Source organism: Euprymna scolopes, chromosome 12 (genome assembly GCF_053919585.1).
Source record: "Euprymna scolopes isolate OS-2025 chromosome 12, ASM5391958v1, whole genome shotgun sequence".
In the NCBI taxonomy this organism is placed as follows: domain Eukaryota; kingdom Metazoa; phylum Mollusca; class Cephalopoda; order Sepiida; family Sepiolidae; genus Euprymna; species Euprymna scolopes.
Window position 1 is genome coordinate 95,844,084 of NC_136493.1, and position 7,688 is coordinate 95,851,771.

The 7,688-nt window shown below is 33.5% G+C and overlaps 1 non-coding gene across 1 annotated transcript; it reads right to left on the reverse strand.

The window, feature by feature from the left end:
* Positions 1-7,189: 7,189 nt before the first annotated feature.
* LOC145291845 (U6 spliceosomal RNA) lies at positions 7,190-7,294 on the reverse strand. Its single transcript, XR_013869485.1, has one exon. It is a non-coding gene; the product is annotated as a U6 spliceosomal RNA (small nuclear RNA).
* Between the last annotated feature and the right edge of the window lie 394 nt (positions 7,295-7,688).

The following is a 7,688-nucleotide window of genomic DNA, read 5'->3' on the forward strand; positions in this document are numbered from 1 at the left end:
TCTCGGCTTATGTGTCTTTTTCGCATCCATGTCCAAGTGTTTTCGTTATTCTCATCTTTTGTCATCTTTATGAATCTTTTGTGTAGTTCTTCCTCTTCCCACTTTTTTTCTATTGTCTTATCATTTGTCTCTCTGTTTTCTGTTTTATTGATTTTTCAGTGTGTCTCGCTGCTATGATTATTCTTTCAGTGTTTTGCATTAACTAGTTTTCTCGTTCTTTTATTGCTGTCATTCACACTGTATTCTATACTAACCAGTTCCTTTCCGCTGTCTTTCCTTTTTACGTAAAATCGGCCCACATCGTCGTTTAGATGTAGTGCGTTGTGCATGGTCATGAGTTTTCTGGTCTTCTGATCGAGCTCAGTTCTTTCTTTAGTCTACCCTATGAACGGTCCAAAGTATTTTACTAGTGATACTGCCCATGTATTTATGCCTTTTATTAGGTTTCTGGTATATAATTTGGATTCGAGAAGTTTTCTTTTTCTCCTGAGGTATTCCTTTCCAATTCTCTCTTTCATTTCTGTTGCTTTAATGGTGTCTGCTTCCAGTACTTCTAGGTATTTATAGGCATCTTGTTCATGTATGCGTACTTATTGACGATATATATATATATATATATATATATATACATATATATACACACATATATATATATGTGTGTGTGTGTGTGTGTGTGTGTGTGTGTGTGTGTGTGTGTGTGTGTGTGTGTGTGTATTCCGATACATGCAAAAGGGCCGATTTTTCCGATTCCGATTCATCGTCTCAACACTAATATATCCACACACACACACACACACACACACACACACACACACACACACACATATATATATATATATATATATATATATGTGTGTGTGTGTGTGTGTGTGTGTGTGTGTGTGTGTGTGTTGATCTTTACCGGATATATATATATATATATATATATATATATATATATATATATATATATATATATATATATATATATATGTGTGTGTGTGTTAATATGCTTATTCAGTTATATTTCACGTTTACTTATACGAATCTTTTTATTTATGAAACTCGGTATATGTTAAACATAACTACAGAACATGTACAAATATATGACAAAAAGTCTATATTCCAAATTCCAATCATCATACCAATTATTTTTTTCAGCATGTTTAAATGTTCAATGATTGACAGCACCTGTTTCGGGGCACATAAACAATCATATAATTATGTTAATTTTTGTATATTTTCTGCCCTGCTCCGTCAGAAGAATGCAAACTCATTAACTTTTAAATGAATAGAAAAAAGAATTTGGGCATGATTACTTTAATTTAAAAAATCCGAAGAGTAGTTGCATTGTGTTTTAAATATAATACGCCATTGTTTATTTTCCTGGCGCAGCTATCACATCTTATTAACGTAATTATATAATGTGCCCATATTGTTTTAATTAACATTAAAATATCGCATATAATACTTTTTTTAAATTTATTATTTAATAATAGTTAATATTTATTGCCTAAGATTATGTTTACAATTATTAAATCGATATTAGGTATATTTAGGTTTTTAATACGAAACTAATTTTTAATTCATAAAATCTGTTTACGTTTATTTTTGTCTTATTTAAGTTTATTTTGTATCAGCAAAAAAATGTTCGACCATAATCTAAGGATTACAATAAATAAATAATTATTTATATTATGTATACTTAAATGTTTAGACAGACATCTATTAACTGATATAATTAATACGAGAGATTTCTTCGTTTTCTTTACTCTAGTTTTCATTTGATTGTAAGGGACGCAATTCAGTACTAAATTATACTTAATTACCCCTCCCCTACATAGTATAATCATTTTATTCATTAAATATATTTTACGAATTTTAACTTTGATACTTAAAGTTTATATTTCACTAATTTAATTAAAAAAAACTCTCTCATCATTTTTTTCTCCCTTCTTTCCTTTTTCCTTTTCTTCTTTGTTCCACTTATTCTTTTTTTTTAGCCGGGTATTGTAAAACAATTTCAATGTAAAATAATGTATATTTATATAGGTGTTTAATTAACTAATTACGAGTATAAGCTAAACATTTATTATATTCAACTCAATAATTACCAAGGATATATACTGAAATTAAGAAACTATAATTAGTTTCAAGCAAATATGTGTTGCCTAAAATAAGATACTGAACTCAAATATATCAAAATGTGTGCTTATATCTATTTTTAAATACACTACTTATGTCCAGTAATTTACTTATTTAAATTTGTTTTATGAATCTGTGCTAACTGGATTCAATGCCAATTATGCTATCAAAATATTTAGAGAGCAGCTTGTCGCGGTTGTTGTTTGTTTTAAGTATGGAACACTTGTCGTTCATATTACGAAAAATAGATGCATGTTATGAGCGGAGAACGGATAGATATCTGGTAAACGTGTGTGCAAGAATGAAGATCGGCTAAGTATGCTTGTGAGAATGGTTTACATGTTCCGTTATGATTCAGGTATGGAATTTAGCATGAATAAGTGTGGTACCCTGGCATTGAAACGAAGAAAAGTGGTAGACGTGAGAAAATAAGGCTTTTTAATCGGAATATGGTAAAGAGTGGTTGAAGAAGTATAAACGTAGTTATGAACTGTGGAAATAGATAAAATAAAGGAAGCTGAAATAAAAAAAATAATAAAAAAATAAAAAAAATAATAAAAAAAATAATACGAGACTACGGTTGGTGTTCAGGTCAGTATTAAATGATAAAACAAAATATCCACGAAAAATACATATACACAGGTCAGTGGCTATATGTGAGTATTGGCGTGTATTAATCGCTGGAAAGAAAATGAACTGAAAGATATAGACAGGAAACCAAGGAAAAATGATAATGAATGACGGTTTCCGCACTAATAGTGATGCCGATAGGTTATATGTGAAGTGGAAAGAAGGAGGACGAGGAATAATATGTGTAGAACGATGCGTAAAAGAAGAAAATAGTCTGAAAGTTTACATCTTCAATTGTAAAGAAAAGCTTATAAAGGCTGTGTTAAAATTTGAAAAATTGCACACGGGTGAACTAATAAGGAGCAAAGAATTGAAAGCAAAAAAATGGAGAAAAACTAAAAGAAAAATGGTTTGAAAGTAAAAGGTCAATTTAATACAGATAGAGACAGTAAACAAGAAGAAATCCTGGCGGTGGCGGTTACGATGTTACTTTAATGTTGGAACAGAATCCTTAATATGTGTTGTACTAGAGCAATCGCTTAGGACAAATTATGTGAAATTTAACATTAAGAAAACAGCTGAAAGTCACCCGTGTCGATTGTGTGGGCATAAAATTAAGAATGTGCAACATCTTGCTAGTAGTTGCGAGATGTTAACTGAAAAGGATTACAAGAGGTGTCATGACAATACTGCAAGGAAGGTCCATTGGGATATATGTAATAAAAGAGGGCTGAAGTACAGTGATAAATAGTACGAGCATATTTTAGAAAAGGGATCAGAGACTGATATTGTGAAAGTATCGTAAAATATAAAAATCCAATGTAAAAAAAAAAAGCAAAGAGACCAGATTTAATCTTGTTAGACAAAAATGAACGCAAGGCAATAATCACTGATATACTGATGTAAATCTGGAGTAATAAAAAAAGAAAAAGAAGTAACATTGAAAAGGGAGATAAAAAGAATGTTGACGTTCAAGAAAGTAGGTGTACCTATTTTAAAGGAGGCTCTGGTGAGTGTAACAAAATATCCATTGCAATGTGGGAGTGCTTCAGAAAACTGTCTTGTTGGGAACTACCAGGATCTTGCGGAAAGTTTTGGAGGCCTGAGAAAATAAGATGCTGACAGTCTATGGTTATTTATTATATTAGCATGAATGTTAGAAGAGAAACAACAACAACAACAACAACAAGAAAAGAAGAATAAGAAAAGAAGAAGAAGAAGAAGAAAAGCAAAACAGGAACATTTTTACAAATTATATAACAGCACTCCCTGCAAAAACCAAAATAGGATATGCTGTGAACGAGGCTAACCGCATCCGTAGCAAATGCACTAGTGTAATAACTAAGATTCCCTCTATTTGACATTTACAACAATTATTCAGGAATAACGGATACCCTGTAGATGCCGACCTCCACCCAAGAATATCTAGAAAACAACCAAAATACATAATCTCCATCACCTGTTTCCTTACGATAGAATAACATCAGCACTCCGCAAAGCCATCCGTTGTAAAAACTCACACACTCGGAACCAACACTGAGACAACAGTTATGCGGAAGTAGGAAACCAACCGACAACGACACCTGAACTCTACCAAATTGTCCTTTCCACAGTACAGGCTTATACAGTCGCACGTATTCTGTGTATCGAATACAATGTGCGATATGTAATGAGTTCTACATCGCTAACACGCTAAGGCCTTTGCACACACGCATAAAAAGATGACAACGAAGAACACAACACAACAATGAAGAAGTCTTCTTTTCACAAACACCTATCTGATAATCATAAACCCATCAAGATAAAGAAGAAAAATACTAGCCACGGAAAGAGACTTTGGTAATCTAAAAATTTAAAAATTATTGTTAATTAAATAATTCAAGCCCAAAATAAACAACAAAGCTGAGCTCAATTGTAGATTTCTTAGATAACAACACGCACATTAACAGCATTATTAACAGGCATAAACTACTTAGGAAAAAGAAACCTTTTTCATACACTATTGATATTTGGTGCGCACCTATTTTGAAATATCAGCTGACACTCGAAATTGCATCTTACATTAATGCAGTATACAAAAACACAGTACTTACATCGTTCAATATAAAATATGAACTATGGAGAGTAGACCATGCATTGTGGATGCGTTATCGGCAGCTCCCGTAAATCTCGTTTCTCCTAATTTGTCCCTCAGTCCTCATTTAGAATAAGTTATTTTTCGGACAAAGAAAAAGCTGTATTCTAGGGGGGCAGTATTTTTACGTGAGCAATCGCCCGAGATGTCGTAGATTTTCTGTTTCTATGTCTATCTTTGTAACTTTGTCACTAATAAGGGTGTTGAAAGTAAACGTTGTAACTGGGATGACGTTATCCGCCTGATAGACAGAAACCCGAACCTTGGATTAACCACTAAGGAGACTGTACTATAAGCAGGTGCAAAATACTGGGACTGCTTTATTTATTATGGACAATGCAGTAGATTGTGGTGGGGCTTCTCGATGCCGTATTAGTGACTAATTGTTACGGCTACAAAAATATTTATTTGTTTCTTTTTCTTTCGTTCTTTCCCTCTCTGCCCTGCTTTATGTCTATCGACTTGTTCCACAAATCCCAAAACTCCATTCCTGAAAAATTTCAAGAAAAAATACACGATTAAACCCAGAAATCCAACCTCCAACGTACCCCCCACTACCATTTCTCCTCGGGTTTGGATGCAAGAAACAACAATTATTGCCATTTTGTCAGAAACATCGTCCGTGGAATGTGAGGACTAAAGAACAAGCTAATTAAAGCAAGATTTACAAGATGGTTGAAAGTAAACGCAATGTCAACAGTCCACACTCCGATAATAGGGTAATATACATGGTTGAACGTTAAATTTGTCGCCATAAAGAAAAAAAAACTACAGCTTTATTTTAAGACTTTTATTCAAAAAAATCAATTCTATGTAACTTGATTATGTAGTAGAGTTGACATCTATTCAATGTACCCATATTTTACTCCCCGAATTGATATAAATATATAACAAACCTAGCTTGAAATAATTGCTATTCTAGCTGCACTGATAAGTTGTGATACAGCGAAATCGTACTGTATGTGGATGATTATGCATATATATATATATATATATATATATATATATATATATATATATATATATATATGTATATATATATATATATATGTGAGGGGGGTGAGTGCGTGTATGTGTGTATATTCTATTAACTATATATCTATTCCAATTAAAATATATTCCAATTAATCTTTCTCCTTTTACACACACACACACACACACACACACACACATATATATATATATATATATATATATATATATATATATATATATATATATATATATATGCGTCCTTGTATGTGAGTTTGTATATACAGGAAGTTACACTAGAATAGATGAGTAGATAAGTAATTACAAGCCCCCCTGATGGGTACATTATACTGACCCTTACCAAAACAAGTAATTTGACCAGTACACTGTACCCAAACACTGGCATCGCTATGTTATGTCTAGCAGACATCTTCATCTTCTCCGTTGGTGGGAGACGGTCTTCTCACAGCGGAAGTTGACATAGGTTCCCTGCCCCTGCAGCTACAAATTAAGAAAAGAAGCTACTTACCGGAGTTCATCAGGTGCACTACTCCATCGTGCTGCAAGCAAGTTTAGGCATTACCGCCTTAACATTATTTACACGGACCTCGTTCATGGAGTCGCTCTCACGAACCCACCCTTTCGCGAGGAAGTGTAGTTGATCTTATCTTTCTTCTTTTGGCACATTCTTCAGAAAAAGCTGCCGAAGTCGCAAAGTTTACTATACATTTTACTAGTAATCGTAACCCGTTGGGTTAAAACCACTGTCTTTATTTAATCTACTTTGTATTCGTAAATTTATAAACTGTTATATACTTCCTGTCTTCGGCCACTGAAGAAGAAATGCTTTTAGACTGAAGTAATTTTTTTTTTGTCTTAGTACAGAGTGAACTTTTGGGATGCAGGATTGTCGTTGTATTACCTTGGGTCTACTACTACTTTTGTGGGGGAGACAATTAAATAAGAACATATACTCTGAATTAAAATATTTATTTAGTTATTTATTATTATTATTATTATTATTATTATTATTATTATTATTATTATTATTATTGGCTCACATGGAGCTTTCACACAAGTCAACAAACGATCTGAATGGAAACCTGTGGTGTCCTCTGGAAGCTGATTGACAACAAGTCTCCCCAGATGTCCAACTCTCTCCACTTCCTTCGATGGCATTTGCAAATGAATTTGCATTATCGCAACAGCCGCTTACCATTGATTTCTTGCTGGTAGTGGCCATTGGTTTATACTGGGATTTGAGTGGCACAGTTTTATTTGCGCTTGTCCAGCCGAGGTCTGGTTAGTGCTCGCTCCTCGTTCTTTCAGTCCTTATTGACCTTTCTCGGCCCTTTGGTATCACTTTTTTATTGAGTGGGAACGCTGATGAAAAATATGGAACGCTTCACGAATTTGCGTGTCATCCTTGCGCAGGGGCCATGCTAATCTTCTCTGTATCGTTCCAATTTTAGTATATGTACTGCCGATTATTATTATTATTATTATTATTATTATTATTATTATTATTAACTTACTAGGAATTTTCCACGTGCCATCAAATGTTTCTCTTTGAGACCCACCTGTTATATTCCCTGGAGTTTAAGTGACAATAAGTATTCATAGATTCCCAGTGGTCTCCAACTCTTTCAATGACTATTTCAACCTAATTTACGTCATCACAGCAGTCGTTTACCATTGATTTTTCGTCGGTAGCGACCATTGGACTCACTAGAATTAAGGTGGCAATAAGGCGCCACATGGTCTTAGTTCTCTTCGCACTCAGAGAACAGTGAAAGTCTGGTTAGTACTTTCTCTCCTTGGTCTTTCCATCGTCCTTGACCCTTCTCGAGTCGTTAGTGTAATTCCAGTTTATTAATTTAGTTGTGAG